Consider the following 17,760-nt stretch of genomic DNA (forward strand, 5'->3'; position numbering starts at 1 on the left):
GTTAAGCCAGACATTAAAAGTTTTGCAGACATGTACCACCCTTCTCACTTGTTTGTGTTTAGAAAATTTAGGGTTTGTTTTGTTTTGTTTTGTTTTCATAAAATACAGGTTAAGGCAACATGTAGTTAAATACATCAACAACTATGTTCAACATTTGTTTTAATTTCTAATGTGGTAATCACCAAGAAATAAAGTCCACATGAACAAAAGCTTTTTGAGGGTCCTCAATCATTTTTAAGAAAGTAAAGTCCTGAGGCCAAAACACCTGAGAACCATTGTCATACAGCATCATCTCTAGACAAGCCCTGTGAATACTGAGCTTGTCATTAGGGTTCTGCACACGCACCGTGTTTTCTCTTACCTGACCCTCTTCCCTCTACCTGGAATTCCTTTCTTTGCCCTGCCTTGTCTTCCTTTGCCAACCTCCTCCAGGGAGCCTTCCTAACTGCCCCCTCCCCAGGATGACTTAGGTGTCCGTGCGGTCTCCTATTGCACTCAACACATGGCAGAGTGTCTGTGAGTGGGTCTGACTCCCCCACAAGACTCTGAGATCCTGATAGGGGGTCATATCAGCATCAACTCTGTGACCCCCATTGCTGACACAGTGCCTCTCACAATAAGCACTCAATCAATCCCTGCTGAACAATTCTTCTTCTGTTGTCACAATTAAAACACAGTGTTCTTTTCATGACATATAACATTGTGCCTGATGCCATTATATTTGCTTATTTTTATTTTTTTAAATTTATCTTTATTGATTTCAGAGAGAGGAAAGGAGAGGGAGAAAGAGATAGAAGCATCAATGATGAGAGAGTCATTGATCGGCTGCCTCCTGCACACCCCCGACTGGGGATCAAGCCCGCAACCGGGGCATGTGCCCTGACCGGGAATCGAACCCCGATCACCTGGATCCTAGGTCTATGCTCAACCGCTGAGCCACGCCTGGCTAGGCTTATTTTTATTCTTAACATAAAATCTTGCCCCCCCCCCCCCTTCGGGTATATATATATTTAAACCAATGCATTAAACACTTCATTTGGTCAACAAATGAAATCCTGAAGCCTGAATTAGAATGTTTTTAAGCTCAAGGAGATCGCCAGCAGAGGGCACTCTTGACAGTAAACAGCGTTACGCTGTTCCACACACTGTTGCTACACTGCACCTGGAATGAAAAGGTGTTCCACTAGTTTCCCATTTGTTTCTATGAAAGGTAAACAAAAAGCCTTTTCATCACAGAATAAATTAAATTGAGTATTTTTTAAAATAGAGAGACTTTAAAATCCTCATAGAAGCACCGGGGAGAAATTTCTGCATTCACAAAACAAAGTAAAACAAAAAAAGGATTCGCATTGATCCGTTTTAAAACCTGACTCCCCTCTCTGCCCACCAAGGTGCTCTGTCCTTTCCTTTCCTGTTACATGTTTTTATTCACCGTAGATATTTGCTACTGATTTGGAAAAAGCCTGACAGAAAAAATGATGTTCTGCATTTTTAAAGGACCCTTTAGTACAACGAGAACTACAGGACTTTCATCTTTTATTGTGTTTGCGGGCAAATTACAGGCCCTGGGCACTGTGTGGATCCTTATGTGCAGAAACTGCCTTTGAAAACAAGGAAGGCAGAGGTCAGTGGCCTTCAAAACTACAGCACAGCCCAGCCGGGCGTGGCTCAGCGGTTGAGCGTCGACCTGGGATCCAGGCGATCAGGGTTCAATTCCTGGTCAGGGCACATGCCCGGGCTGTGGGCTCGATCAATGACTCTCTCATCATTGATGTTTCTATCTCTCTCTCTCCCTCTCTTTTCCTCTCTCTGAAATCAATAAACATATATACATTTAAAAAATCAAACTATAGCACATTTTCAATTCAAAAACAACATTTGGCAGCAACATCTGCAGGATTGCCACACTTTTAAAAACAAACATAATATGTTCCATAGTTAAGGAGAAAAAGCTTGACACTCAGCTCATGTGGAACAGAAGAAATTATATGAGCTAGGATTTAGGAAACCAGAATTCCAGTTCTAGCTCTGCCAGCAAATATCTCAGTAAGGTTTTATTGGTGTCTTGGTTTCCTAATTTAAAAGTTATATTTATCTAAACTCCATCTTTACTCCACAAAAATACATGAAGCAGCTTATAATTAAACAAAAACAAAAACAAAATACAATGAAATACTAACATAGAATTGGGAACTCATAGCCATGGAAAATAACAAAATCAATGCTGACAGGACAAACCAGCTATAGTTGACTTCTGGTTTGGCTCTAAGCACTGGAAATCAACTATAGCTGGTTTTAAAAAGAACTTAGCAAGAGGAAGACAATCCAATTAAAAAATGGGAAAAGGACCTGAATAGACACTTCTCCAAAGAGGACATACAGATGTTCAAAAGACATGAGAAAACGCTCAATGTCACTAATCATCAGAGAGATGCAAACTAAAACCACAATGAGGTATCACTTCACACCTGTCAGAATGGCTCCATCAACAAATCAACGAACAAGTGCTGGCGAGGGTGTGGAGAAAGGGGAGCCCTAGTACACTGCTGGTGGGAATGCCAGACTGGTGCTCCCACTGTGGAAAACAGCATGGAGGTTCCTCAAAAGATTAAAAATGGAGCTGCCTTTTGACCCAGTGATCCCACTTCTAGGAATATATTCTAAGAAACCCAAAACACCAATCACAAAGAACTTATGCACCCCTACGTTCATAGCAGCACAGTTTACAATAGCTAAGATCTGGAAACAGCCCAAGTGCCCATCAGTAGATGAGTGGATAAAAAGCTGTGGGACATTTACACCATGGAATACTACGCAGCTGTAAAGAAGAAGGATCTCGTACCCTTTGGGACAGTGTGGTTGGACCTGGAGAATATTAAGCTGAGCGAAATAAGCCAGGGAGAGAAAGACAAACATCACATTATCTCATATGTGGAATCTAAAGAACTTAATAAACTGATAAACAGAATAGATTCAATGACATGGAAGCATAGATGAGACTGACAAATGTCAGAGGGATGAAGGAGGGTGGGTGGGTGGAGGGGGAGAGAGTAACCAAAGAATCTATATGCATATATGCACAACCCAAGGACACAGACAATGGTATGGAGAGGGACTGGGGAGGGAGGTGAGACAGGGTGGAATGGGTCAATGGGGAGAAAAAGGGACATCTGTAATATTTTGGAAAAAAAAAAAAATTAAAATTAAATAAGCTGAAAAACTGCCATCCTCCAGAGCATTTTCTCAATCCATTGAAGTTTGAATTCTGGGCATGTCTTCAAAATTTTGACTCAAGTAAACACATAAAACATTTCTATTGGCTGGATTTTGTTTTTGTTTTTTGTTTATTTTTGTTTAAAATATTACAGATGTCCCATTTTCTCCCCAATGACCCGTTCCACCCTGTCCCACCCTCCTCCCATCCCTCTCCACATCGCTGTCCGTGTCCTTGGGTTGTGCTCCGGTGCCTGCAGTTGTGCCTTCCAGGAGTCTAAAAAAGATAATTACTCTGACATTGCAAAGGCATGTTATCCTAGAGGCATAAGAACAATGGAAAGAGTTCACTTAGGGTACAGACTGACCTTGGCTAAGGAAGATATAGGCTTGGGACGTGACCACCCACCATGGCCCGCCCGTTAGGATTTGTGATCCTGTGTGACTACTGTGAGTCACCATGTGGTTTTCTGATAGCTTCTCAGAGTTTTTCCAGAGCCCCTTTCTGACTCACGGCACCCGGACAGTTGAGGGGAAAGTTAAAAATGTGAAGGGCAATTTAGTCATTATGAGGCATTTGAGGTTTTCAAGAGTGATAGTCTGTCTCTAGCACTGAATTCTAAAAGAAAACCCCTGCGTGAGACTTAAAGGCTAATGTCCTCAATTATTTTAAAGCAAATACAGCAGGAACTCTCACGTAACTACATATTTAGTGAACCTCAGTGAAAACTGAGGACATGAGTTTAAACCTCTGTGTATCCATATGTCAAATCAATGAAAGAGGTGATGTTCACTCCACTGTCTGCCTCCAAGGACTCTTAGAAATAAAGCTACAGAAGGACATTTTAAAGTTATGAGTTAAACAAATGTTAGATATTATTAAATGTATCCCTCTAGGTATATTGATAATAATGATCAGCTTTCTCTTCTTTTGTTGCTGCCAAGGGGGGAAAAACAGGAGGCATTAACAGTTATTAATACAACTGTTAACTGGTTGCCTCGGGGGAATGGGAATAAGGCCCTAGGGAAAGAAAGTTCTATTTTGGTTCCCTCTGAAAAAAATTGATTTTAAAAATAATGACTATGTATTAATATATATATTTTAAAAAGGCATTTTGCTCTTAAATAATACCTATACAGGGTCTTCAAAATGACTCCAAATATCCATTTTAATTTTCTCTTAGTCATGATTTAGTTGATCTCTTTGAAAGTCATCAATTGCAAAGAACAGACACTCCAGTGGCTAAAGTAAAGAGGGAGCTTGTTGAAGGACACAACTAGAAATCTGGACATCCAAGACCAAAAAATGAAGGGAAGCCTGAATTCAGGGAGCTTGGAACAGACCATTCAAGAACCCAGGCTACTTCCTCTGTATCTGTGTATCTAATTTCTGCTTCCTTCTCTTCCCAAATACCCAGTTTCGTATGACGAAAAATTCTGGGTAGGGGTAAAGCCCCCACTACTGACTTTCTATGTCTCTTAAGCCAGGGCTTCTCAAATGTTAGCCAGCATGTGAATCACCTGGGGATTTTGTTAGAACACGTTCTACGTCAGTAGGTTTCTGTGGGGTTCTGAGAATTCCAGGTGCTTCCAGTCCACAGACCACACATTTTGAGTAGCAAAGCCTTAGGGCACTTTTTTTTTATATACTGCACTTTACATTTAGTTGGTCTTAACAGCAAGAATATGGTGTTTTGTTGTTGGTGGTGGTGGTGGTTTCCTTTTTTAAAAAAATTAAAGTATGGTGGACACACAGTAATATATTTCATGTGTGCAACATGGTGATTTTACATTTATATACTTTACAATGTGATGATCACGATATGTCTAGTCACCATCTGTCACTGTACAAAGTTATTGCAATAGTGTTGACTATGTTCCCTGTGCTGCATTAATTTTAGTGACATTTATGATTGGTGGCTAGCCAGCCAATGATTTGTGTTGGATGCTATCATTTATGGACTGGGGTAACTTCTGGTGACATGCCCACTAAGAGGATCTATGGATGGGAGTAGAGTCTCTGAGAAAGAAAGGGTAGGCGGGCACTTCAAAACATAGATCAGACATTTTACTCTTGTCTGCATTCGAAGTTGCCACAAATGTGACCCAGCTATATAAAACAGACAACCCTCCATCCCAGTTTCCAGTATTCAACAACCTCAAGTCAGATTCAGAGGTAACTCTGGCTTCCTCAGAGCTCACAGCCTCAAGAGGACAGATGTTCTTCCTTCGGGCTTCTTGCTGTCTGTTCTGGGTGTGGATTTTCACCATTCCGCACTGATGGAGTCATCAGTGGTTTTCAAACTTGAGATTCTGGTTCAGTGAATCCAGTCTGGGGCCTGGGCATTGGGATTTTGAACAAGCTTCACTCGTCATTCTGATGCATCAGTGCACTCCTGCCTGAGAACTACTAGACTGGAAAAAAATTCCTTTGCAGTGGGGTGGGGGAGGAGGAGTGGAGAACGGGATTCCTTACATTAAAACACGTATTAACCATCATATGTCACATCAGTGACTTTCACACGTTAGCATGTATTGGAACCCTCTGGAGGGCTTGACAAAACACAGATGGCTGTGCAGATTGCTATCTGGGTTTTCAATTCAGTAGGTCTGAGACTGGGCCCAATGATTTAAATTTTTACAAGGTCATGGGTGACACTGTTGCTGCTGAAGCTGAACACATTGTGAGGGTCTCTGTGTTCTGTGATACTACTACGGATGACCACCTACCACGGAAACACATCTGCTGGAAAGAATACATATACATATTTATGAAATAGCTCAGAACTATAAAAATGTTCCATAGTAGTCAGTGAATTACTCAGATAAATGAATAGATGGTTTCCATTCAGGCCTTACCCATAAGGTCTATCCATCAGGGTCCAAGAAGGAAAGAGCTTGCACACTTAAACTGGTCCATTTGAGAAGCATTGAACAAAAGCACTCTTTGCAAAGCTGTGGGCACAGTTTGAAGGAACCAACAAGAGACAGCGCTATTCCCAGGCTAGTACAATAGACAGCAGTTTCTTTATCCAGACCTGGTAACCCAAAGGGAGGAGTTCATCCTCTGTTCTAAGAGAGGGTAGCTGTGTGAAGCGAGCCTGACACCCACTGTCCTTCTGTGGGCCATCAGAGGAGGAACCAGGGGACAAATTCCCCAAACTTCATTCACCTTCCGCCGCCCATTCTCCTGCCTGTGCCTTCCACGTACTGAACTGGAAGTGAGGAGGCCAGTCATGAGTCCACGCTGGTCAGACTCTGTGGGCCCACAGCAGGACAGAGGAGGGGTGAATGGGTCTGGAAACAGAAGACACTCAGCTCACCCAGTCTGTAGGGTGAGCCGCATCTAGTACTTTTGTAGCCTGGGGTTTAGCAGCACAGCTAATAAGGGGAGGCAGATGATTTTCATGTCCACACAGGCAAATTTTAGGTCTTTATGCTCTCTGAAGTAATTACACTTAAAAAAATAATAATAGGAGTGATGTTTAATTTAAGATGGCACTTAGCAGAAATAATAGGTATGGCTCTATTACAATAACAAGCCCTAGTGGTTATCCTGACTCAAAATTTGTAAGCGCAATAATTAACTAAAAACACACTACTAGCCTTTCCTTTTAAGTATAAATTTTAGGGTCAAATGATTTTTTTCCTGCCTACTTCCTACTTTAGAGCACTAATGTTGACTTATGGTAGGCAAAAAACAAAACAAAACAAAATAAAAACCTTGCAAACTATCATTCCAACATTACAGGGATGAAGACTTCACATAAACTGTCCATTTATTGATCAATCAAGTAAGAGAATTGTGCTTCTCTTCTATGGTCAATGAGGACTGTCCAGGCAGAGAAGGGTCAAGGATGACATATTCAGCAAAATATTGGATCTCAAAACCTCCACTTATCCACTTTCCCCATGGTCTGCCATCCATCCATCCTTCCATCCATCCATCCATCCATCCATCCATCCATCCATCCATCCATCCACCCACCCACCCACCCACCCTTCCATCCATCCATCCATCCATCCATCCATCCATCCATCCATCCATCCATCCATCCATCCATCCATCCATCCATCCATCCACCCACCCTTCCATCCATCCATCCATCCATCCATCCATCCATCCATCCATCCATCCATCCATCCATCATCCTTCCTTCCTTCCTTCCTTCCTTCCTTCCTTCCTTCCTTCCTTCCTTCCTTCCTTCCTTCCATCCACCCACCCTTGCATCCAGCCAGCCAGCCAGCCAGCCACCCATCTATCCATCCATATATTCAATGTTGTTGCATTCCTCCTAAATGCCTGGCACAGTGACAATCACAAGGCACCTCCAGGCTCTCAGAAGCTTACAATCCTATGAAGGAAATGGAAAAATTAATGGTACTGATCTAATTATGAAACAATTAAAAGTGTTTATAATAATCCATGGTTCACCATAGATGTTACCTTATCTAATCCTTATTCAGCTTTGGAAGTAATTTTTGTTTTTCTAATTTTACAGAAAGAACACAGAAAAGGAAGAAAGTACATAATGGGAGTTAGTCTGAAAAAGAGAAAAGTAGTATAAAAAGAGAAGATAAAGATCACCAACAGGCAACAAACACTGCTTTATAACTTCACTTAGGCCTGGCCCTACTGCAACCCAGGTTCCGCGACTACTACCCCCAAGACACATTTCTAGGGTGAATTTCTAGCCTGTCCATTATAATTAAGCCTGGATCATTTGTTCCAGCTTTGCTGAGAGGGAATGAGGTGCCAGGATAATGTGATAAACAATGTTCTATCTGCCCGCAGGTCAGCATTTGTTCTTTTCACTGGGGCCATAATGAATCTGTGCCCCAAACAAGCACATGAAGTTCTATGTAGCCAAATAAAAATGCCCTGTAAGTAGTCCCAACACCAGGTTTTTTCAAGTCTCCAAATTGGCGTGACCTAATATGGAACACTTTGTCAACAAGAGGGAACACTTTGTTGTCCATCAGTGAGGATGTGCCCTATGTCTTCCTTGTCTTGGCTTGCAAAGTTTGATACACCAGACACCCAGTGTAGACTCAAGATGTCTCAAAATCAAAGCACATAACAGAGGAACACGGAGCATATAAAGTATTAATATCATGATCTGGCTTGATTTTCAAAACTTTATTTAAAGTTATGGATCTACTTTGGTGATTTTAAAAGAATACTGAACATACCTTAAAAACACTACATTCAAGCGAATCTGCTTCACCTTCCATCCATAAACAATTTTTGTTAACTTAAATACTAAGTGCAAAAGTAATTATTTTTTGGAACAATGCTGTGTAAATCCCGAGGGAATTACTAATGATAATAGATATGATGTATTGAATGCTTATGTATGTGACAAGCACATTACAGATATTTTCCCCTGACAATCTGTGACACGTTGTACTTTGTGGGTAAGGAAATTAAGTTAATTAGCTTATCTAAGTTCGCATAGCTAGAAAGTGGCTGAGATGGGGCATTTTAATCCAGATCAATTTAACTCCAAAATCTACGCTCCTTTATCACATCACTGTTTCCCAAAGAAGGTGAGTTTTCTGGTTTAGGCTCCAACTTTAAGAGCTGCATTCATTGTTTTGGGCAGTAGGGGAGATCCTGTTAAAACAGTTTGTAATGGTTAATTTTATGTGTCAACTTGACTGGGCTACTGGGGTGCCCAGATAACTGGTCAAACATTATTCTGAGTATGTCTGTAAGGGTGTTTTGTTTATTTTATTGTATCTTTCAATTACAGTTTATATTCAACATTATTTTGTATTCTTTTTAGGTGTAAAACATAGGGGTTAGACAACCATGTACTTTAAAAGATGATTTCCCTGCTATTTCCATACATAGTTATTAGGCTATTACTGACTATACCATACATAGTTATTAGAATATTACTGACTGTATTCCTTATGCTGTATTTTATTTCTTATTTATTTATTTATTTGTTTGTTTATTTATTTATTTATTTTAAATATATCTTTATTGATTCCAGAGAGAGGAAAGGAGAGGGAGAGAGAGAGATAGAAACATCAATGATGAGAGGGTCATTGATCAAGCCCACAACCGGGGCATGTGCCCTGACCAGAAATCGAACCCCAATCACCTGGATCCTAGGTCGACACTCAACCGCTGAGCCACGCCCGGCCGGGCCTTATGCTGTATTTTATATCCCTGTGACTATTTCATAACTACCAATTTGTACCTCTTCATCCCTGCACCTTTTTCACCCAGACCCACAACCCTCCTCTCTGGCAACCACCAAACTGTTCTCTGCATCTTTGAGTCTGTTTCAATTTTGTCTGTTTATGTTGTTCATTAGGTTGCACATAAAAGTGAAATCATATGGCATTTGTCTTTCTCTGACTGACTTATTTCACTTAGCATAATACTCTCTGAGGGTGTTTTTGGATGATATTAACATCTGAACCGGTAGACAGAGTAAAGTAGATTGCCTTCTCCAAGTGCCAATGGGCGACTTCAATCAACTGAAGACAGGACTAGAACAAAAGAGCCAATCCTCCCATGAATAAGAAGAAACTGCCTTCTGCCTGTCTTCTAGCTGGGCCACTGGTCTTAGCCTTTGAACTTGGATTTGGACTAGAATTTACTCCATTGACTCTCCTGGTTGTCAGGTCTTTGGACTTGAACTGGAACTATGGCTCTTCTGGGTCTCCAGCTTGCTGAATGCAGATCTTGGGAATCCTCAGCCTCCATAACCACATGAGCCAGTTCCTTATAATAAATCATGTATGTACATGTTAGTATACATATATGCTATTGGTTTTGTTTCTCTTGGAAACTCAGACAATACACAATTCTTCTCATCAAGTATTCTGAGGTCAGGTAATCAGCCAGCTGTTATTTAAGTTGCACCTGGTCCGTGTCTAACCTTCTGACATACTCCTCTGTGGTGATCTGGAAATTCCCATCATACTTCCCTGTTGGCAAAATGTGTACTCACTTAACTCTTGATGTTATTGAGAATTTCAGGAAAATAAAAGTAACTCATCTTCCAAAACAAGAAAGCTGAAGCTTCCTATTTTTTTAACTAAAAAGTTTTAAATAAAAGTTATTTATCCTCACCTGAGGATATTTTTTTCATTGATTTTTAGAGAGAGCAGAAGCGAGGGAGGAGAGGAGGGGAAGGGGGGAAGAGAGAGAGAGAGAGATGTGAGAGAGACACATTGATTGGTTGCCTCCCAAACACAACCCAACCAGGGCCTGGGATTGAGCCTGCAACCAAGGTACGTGCCTTTGGCTGGGATCAAATCCTGGACCCTTTAGTCCACAAGCTGACGCTCTAACCACTGAGCCAAGCTGGTTGGGCTCCCGTTCTTTTCTTTAGAAAATGACTCTGCTATATCTTCATACTGCTTTTTATCTTGTAACAAACACATTAAAGAGATATTTTTCTTAGGCTTAGACCTAAATCCTATTCCTGTGGGGTTTTTTCTTCTTTTCTTTCTTTTCCCTTTCTCTACTCTCCTTTTCGAATCTTTACCCTGATTTTTTTCTATTTCAGAAGATAGAATCTGGAAAAGAAAGGAAAAAAACTAGATGTGTACTGACCACACTTGTAAGACTTCCAAAACATATTTACACTGGAGCAAACAAACTCGGAAAGCTATAAGCCTAAGCATGCCTAATTAGCTGGCAAAATTTGCCTTAAATATTGTCAGTTTAGTCTGAGGGACTGAAAGAAAGCAAGTGCACTCACGCGACGCTTTCTCACTGCATGCGACTTGGTGTTGCACTGTGACCAGGATGTAGGCGTGTGTTATTTGTTCCTGCACATTTCCCAGAACTGTCCACATTGAAAGAAGCTTAAGTTTTGTTTTAGTTCTTTCACTTTCGTCCAAATGGCCTCTTGAATTCTAAGACTCTCCTTTTACATACACAGAAAATTAGGACCAGTGGCTAGCTCCAGCTCTCCTGAGCTCCACACAGTACTCTTTTTTCAAAAAATCTTTATTGTAAAGAGTATTATAGATGTCCCCAATTTTTCCCCCATTATCCCCCTCCACCCAGTTCCCACCCTACCCCAGGCTTTCTCCACACTATTGTCTGTGTCCATGGGCTATGCATATACACATATAAGTTTTTTGGTTTAATCTCTTCCTGCCCCTCCCACCCCCCTTCCCTCTGTACTCTTTTTATGATTTTAATCTGGTTTTATACTTTAGGTTAAAAACCACCCTCTTCCATTGTTTGATTAAAGATCTTTAACTATACTTAAAGCCATCTAAGAGTCAATTATATTAAGCAAGATGATTGTCCATGAACAAAACTATATTCAAAGAACAATTTAGATTAGTGTCTCCCTCCCAATTAGACACGAAGTTCAAAATCTTTAATAATTGGCAGAGTACCTGCACTGATACCACTGATGCAGACACCAGCTGTTAACTCCTGGCCTTGACTGAGATGAGCGTCAGAGAGAATCCACTTTCTTTCTGAGTATATATACTACATTAGTCTATTTCCAGTTGGTGTGGATTCTGAGGTCTGGGGGTTGCAGGCTTTTAATTTCTTGGGTAATAGGCTTGGGGTCTTTCTGGCAACATATCTCCTCTAAAATCTATTAGCCTTTGCTGATTTATATTTGTTCAACTCCACAGACCTTGACTAGTTATGGTTCTTGAACCAAGAGCTAAACCTGAGGAATTCTGTCAGATAACATCACATCTAGTGCTTCATCCATTTGTAAGCCTTCGGCACTCAACATGGCTGTGGGCCTCCTAGCAGTGGAAAACTATACCCTAGGTTGGAGGAGACAATTCACTTTCTCCTTGTCCCATGTTACATTTCATGGAATGGTTGTTACAGTGAGGGTAATTGTCATCTTTGTCAATAAAACGAGCCTAAATGGGTATGTTAAAGGTTGGAGAATCACTCAATCCTATATTCAACCACATTTCACCATCTTTGCTTCCTCTAACTTTAGCTTAAGGCAGAGAATCCAGCTTTTTAACTCTGCAAAGCTCAAGCCCATCTGTAATTCAACCATATTGTATTTATGGCCACAGGAAAAAGTGTATATTTTTAAGAAAAGCTGGATTTTCCTCCCCCCTTGCCTTTCAGGAAAGCTGTATTTGATAGAAGCTTATCACTTGTGTGGATTTCCTGAAGTTTGCAGACAGTAGACAACATACCCTAATTCCCTTATATTTGCCCAATGAGCCACACAAAATCAAGGCTTGGGGCCAGAATGTGCTCTAATTTTATTTTTAAAAACAGGTGGAAATAAGATATTTGCATAAGGTATATCTGATAAAGGATGCTTACCCAAAATTTACAAAGAATTCTTAAAACTCAACGTAAGAAAACAACCAACCTGTTTGAAAAATGGGCAAAAGACACCTCACCAAAGAAGATACACAGAGAGCAAATAAATATATGGAAAACTGTTGAACATTACATGCCATTAGGGAATTGCAAATTAAAACAACAATGAGGTACCACTACACACTTATTAGAATGACCTAAATCCAAAATACTGAAAGCAACAAATATTGGGAGACTATAGACTTTGGATGCTAAGGAGCAGCAGGAACTCTCATTCATTGCCAGTGGGAATTTCTAAAGGGTGCAGCATCCCTCTGGTAGTCAGCTGGGCAGTTTCTTACAAAATTTAACACTCTTACTATATGTGCTCCTTGGTGTTTACCCACGTGAATTAAAAACTTATATCCACCCAAAATCCTGCACATAGATGTTTACAGCAGTTTTATTTATAATTTCCCAAATCTGGGAGCAACCAAGATGTCCTTCAGTGGGTGAATGATTAAATAAACTGTGGTACATTTATACAATGAGATATTATTCAGCTCTAAAAAGAAATGGGCTATCCAGCCACAAAAGGACATAGGAGAAATTTAAATGCATATTATTAAGTGAAAGAAGCCAGTGTGTAAAGGCCACTTACTATACAAATCCAATTATACGACATTCTATAAAAGGCTAAACTATGGAGCCAATAAAGAGATCAGTGGCTGCCAGGGTTTAGAGGACAGGGAGGAACAAATAGGCAGAGCATAGGATTTTTAAGGTGGTGAAACTGTTCTGTATGAGACTGTTTGCCAAAACCCACTGAATGAACAAGAGCAAGAGTGAATCTTAACGAAAACGACAGACTTTGAGCGATAAGGCTGTATCAGTGCAGTAACAGCCGTAACAAATGTACCGCTAGTGGGGGGTATGGGTGGTGGAGGAAGTTGTGCATATAGGGAGGCAGGGGGTATATGGGAACTCTTTCTACTTTCCACTCAATTTTGTTGTAAATGTGAAACTGCTTTAACAAATTAAAAAAAAAAAAAAAAAAGGTTTAGCCTGCTGCTGTGCTAGAACCACCTATGAGGAATCAACAGGGTAGAAGAGTTTCACTACCCATAATACATGCTGTGCATAGTGTAGGGTCTGGCTTATGCGAAACCTCATTTCTATAGACTAACTTCTAGAGTAGTTGAGACCTTTTGAGTCACTCCGAAACCCATCTTTAATCGGCTAATACAAAACGAGAATGGTCTGACAATGTAGCTGAGAAGTGCAGGGATGCTACTGGATTCAGACATAACTAACTAAATCCAAGTGCTTAAAAGATGCAATCAGATATCTATCTATCTATCTATCTATCTATCATCTATCTATCTATCTATCTATCTATCTATCTATCTATCTATCATCTATCTATCATCTATCTATCATCATCTATCATCTATCTATCTATCTATCTATCTATCTATCTATCTATCTATCTATCTATCTATCTATCATCTATCTATCTACCTATCATCTATCTATCTATCATCTATCATCATCTATCATCTACCTACCTACCTACCTGTCCCTCTAGACTCATATTATGCTGCTTAAGCCATACTTAGAGGATACTCCTTTCTCAGCAAAATTCAAGCTGCTATTTCACTGGGTAGACTGTAATCACTTGCCCATATAACAGCTTTAGTCCATTGCTTCTAAAAGTTCATGTCACTGGTGCTCCACATGATAATTTTAGGTAGTAAGCAAACATTTATTTTAATTTTAATAATTATGTTTATTTTCATGTATATTAAATATAACTAGGGCATCAAAATTTCTCTTTCACTTTGAATGTGGCTGAAATAGAAAGGAAAGTATTAATCCCCTTTACATAGTTAGGATGAGTTTCAGGTTAAGATGTTCAGGCATATTTCCCAGCGTTTCACACCTTGGATAATCTGAGCCACCCACTAAGACTTTATCTTCCCCATGGAGGTAAAGCGTTGCATAGGCAGAAAGTCCCTGCTGTATACTGAGGGGGGGTGTTTGGGGTAACTTAAGTTCCTCAAGAGTCCTGCATACACAACAGTGTGGCGATAACGGGAGGTGGAAGAGGGCAGAGAGGAGATAAATGGTGATGGAAAAAATTAAGTTAAATTAAAAGGAATTCCAGAAAAGTTCTTTTCATGTGATTGCTCATAAGGCAGCTTTTGAAATGAAGTCAACATGCCACAAATGGTATTCTTGGTTTCACATTCCATATTGCAGTTGCTAAATGAATGATTTGCTCTTGTGGAATGTAAAACCCAGTCATATTATCTTATAGCCCCTAAAAGAGTTTGAATTAATGAGATATATAAGCCCTTGAGTGTAACTTTGAAAATCTTTATCCCATTGAGAAGAAACAGTGTCACTTTAGTATAAAGTAAAATTAATTACATGACTGGCCCATCCCCAGTTAAACTTCTTGTCAACAAAAATTATGGAACTGGTTTTTGTTCCTTCTGACTTGTTTATACGCAGTTTGCTCTCCACGTGGAAGCACGTTTTCTTCTTAAGTTTAGTTCAAATTCTATTCTAGAAGGAAACTGAAGCAGCTCCTTTTTGTGCATTTTTTTTTAAGGTTCCACTTTTGTTTCTCTGTGATTTCACTATGAGAAGTAATCCAAGAAGGAGAAGGCTGTTATAATATACTTGTATTTCTATTCTTTTTAAAAAATATGTTTTTATTGATATTTTAGAGAGAAAGAGGAAGGGAGTGGGAGAAAGAGAGACACTGATGAGAGAGAACTGTGGATCGACTGCCTCCTCCACACCCCCTATTGGTAATTGAGTCCCCAACCCGGGCATGTGCCCTGACCAGATCCAATGGCAAGGGCATTATATTTCTATTCTTAAATGAGTTATTAAAAAGTCCTTCAGATAAATAGACTATATAGTTATAAAGTATTTTTTATTTATTAAATACCCAAGACCTCATTGAAGACCTTAAGAAAAAATCTCAGTGGGTACCTCTTCAACTACCTGTAAGAATCCCCCTGGAAAATGGGCCCAAAACTGTACTCTGGTTTCCACCCCACCCCACCCTTGACAGGGGCACAAATCTTCTATTGAATTAGGTTTTTCTTCTCCTCTTTCCCCCAAGTCTTCTAGACCCTCCCTCTACCAAATCCTCAGAAGCCTCTCAGTTAATCATCCCCAGAGAAACCAGGATCCCATCCATCAGATTGTCTCATTATAAGATTGAGCCTTCAAGGCACTGTCTCTAAAATCCCAAAACCCTTAGGAAACTCACTCTAGAAACAATGGACTCAGTATCCAGGACATCTGATCTCCGTGACTGGAAATTGGAAATAGTGAACATTAAATAACTCTCTCTTCACAGTAAGCCTAGATTGAAAAGGCAGAGGGCAGAGCAACTGCTTACACCAAAGACTCTGAACTTAGTAAGAAGAACTGATACTGAAATTTGAGTAAGTATAACTGGAAGAAACTTTGCCTTTACCTCTGAAGTAACCTTTGCTTTACAGATTTAAAAAATATTTCCACAGGAGCTTAGTAAAACAAAGATTACTTCACAGGGAAAGGCAGAACTGTTTTGCCCAGCTGCGATTCAGCATTTGAATCTTACACATACCACTATGGTTGTACAGTCAACTAATTTTGGTTTAAAGTCACTCACAATTCCCCATTTCTATGTGGTATAGAAGACTGAAATTCTGTCAAAATGGGGGGGGGGGGAGTGCATTTTAAATCACTTGTGCAGATTAGTTGTTCAGGCTTTCCAGTCTTACAGAGAAGTTGTAAGATTATTACAAAGAATTCCCAAATGCTCTCTATCTAGATTTCCCAAAGGTTAACATTTTAGTGTATTTGCTTTATTTTTTCTTTTCAGTATATATTCAGAAATATTTGAAAATAGGTTGCAGGCATAGTACACTTTACTGTTAAGTACTTTAATGCATTCTTTTATATAATCACACAATAATAATTAAAATCAGGAAATTAGCATTGATATAATTATATAATCTATTCTGTAGATCTTATTCAGATATGGCCAGTTATTCAAAGAATGACCTTTGTAACAAATAAAAATATTGGATTGTCTGTTGCATTTGATTATCATGTCTTTTAAGTCTCTAATAATCTGGAACTGTTCCTTAGATTTTCTGTGTTTTATGACATCAACATTTTGAAGAGTACTGACCAGTTATTTTGTAGAATTAAAACCATGGGTCCTTATAACTTTGATTAAATTTAACGTTAAACTCTAGTTTTAGAAATCATCTCTTTCCCTCTCCCTCCCCTCTCACTCTCTCTCTTAACTCTCTTTTTATTTCTCTCTCTCTGACTCTCAAGAGATCTAGACTTTTCCCTGGACAATCAGCCACCTCCGAGGCAGCAGAAGGCAATGGCCTGGACCTGACTAATGGTCACAGGGTCCAGATCTCTTACAGGCTAAAGATAATATCTTGACCTAAGTTCTGTTTCAGTTTCTGACCTAAGGTGGAATGATCACCTGGATACTTTCCCCATGAGACTGGACAGAGGATTGTCGGAATAGACCTCAGAGCTGTCCTCGGGACCTGAAGAAATGATTCATTACCCTTTCCTCACCTTTGATCAGTCAGCTCCCAGCACAACCCTGAATCCCTAACACACAGTGTCTTGTGATTTTGCCCTAAAGAATCTATAACCTACACACCATCAGGGAGTTTGGGCTTTTGAGCATTAGCTTTCTGTTCTCCTGGACAAGGTCATTCATCAATGAAGTAGCCAACATTTCTCCACTACAATTCTTGGTGTCTGCTGTTTGGTTCTCTTAGCCCTGAGTGGATGAACTCTTCCAGTTCTGTAACAAAATGCCCCTCAGTTTGGGTTTGTCTGATGTTGTATCACCATTAGATTCATATTATTCATTTTTGGCAGGAAAATCACTAAAGTGTTGCTGTGTTCTTCTCAGAGCATCATCAGGCACAAGATACTGACTCATCCTTTACAGATGATGTGAACTCTGGCCAGTAGGCTAGAGTGGTGTGGTAGAGGTTCATTTCAGTATATTTCATCTTTACATTTCAATTTGCTTTGTTGGAGCTTACAAATTACTTAATATCCATTAAGTAATTTTGTTCTCTTATCCCTGGTGTTGAAAACAGTTTCCAACAGCATTGAAAGGTGACCCAAGTATGACTGCTATACAAAGTTATATATCAGTGTTGTAGACATCAAAAATATAATTCCTGTAATCTGAATTCAAGGGCATTCTCATCAATCATGCT

This window comes from Miniopterus natalensis, chromosome 6 (assembly GCF_054644295.1).
Source record: "Miniopterus natalensis isolate mMinNat1 chromosome 6, mMinNat1.hap1, whole genome shotgun sequence".
NCBI classification, from domain to species: domain Eukaryota; kingdom Metazoa; phylum Chordata; class Mammalia; order Chiroptera; family Miniopteridae; genus Miniopterus; species Miniopterus natalensis.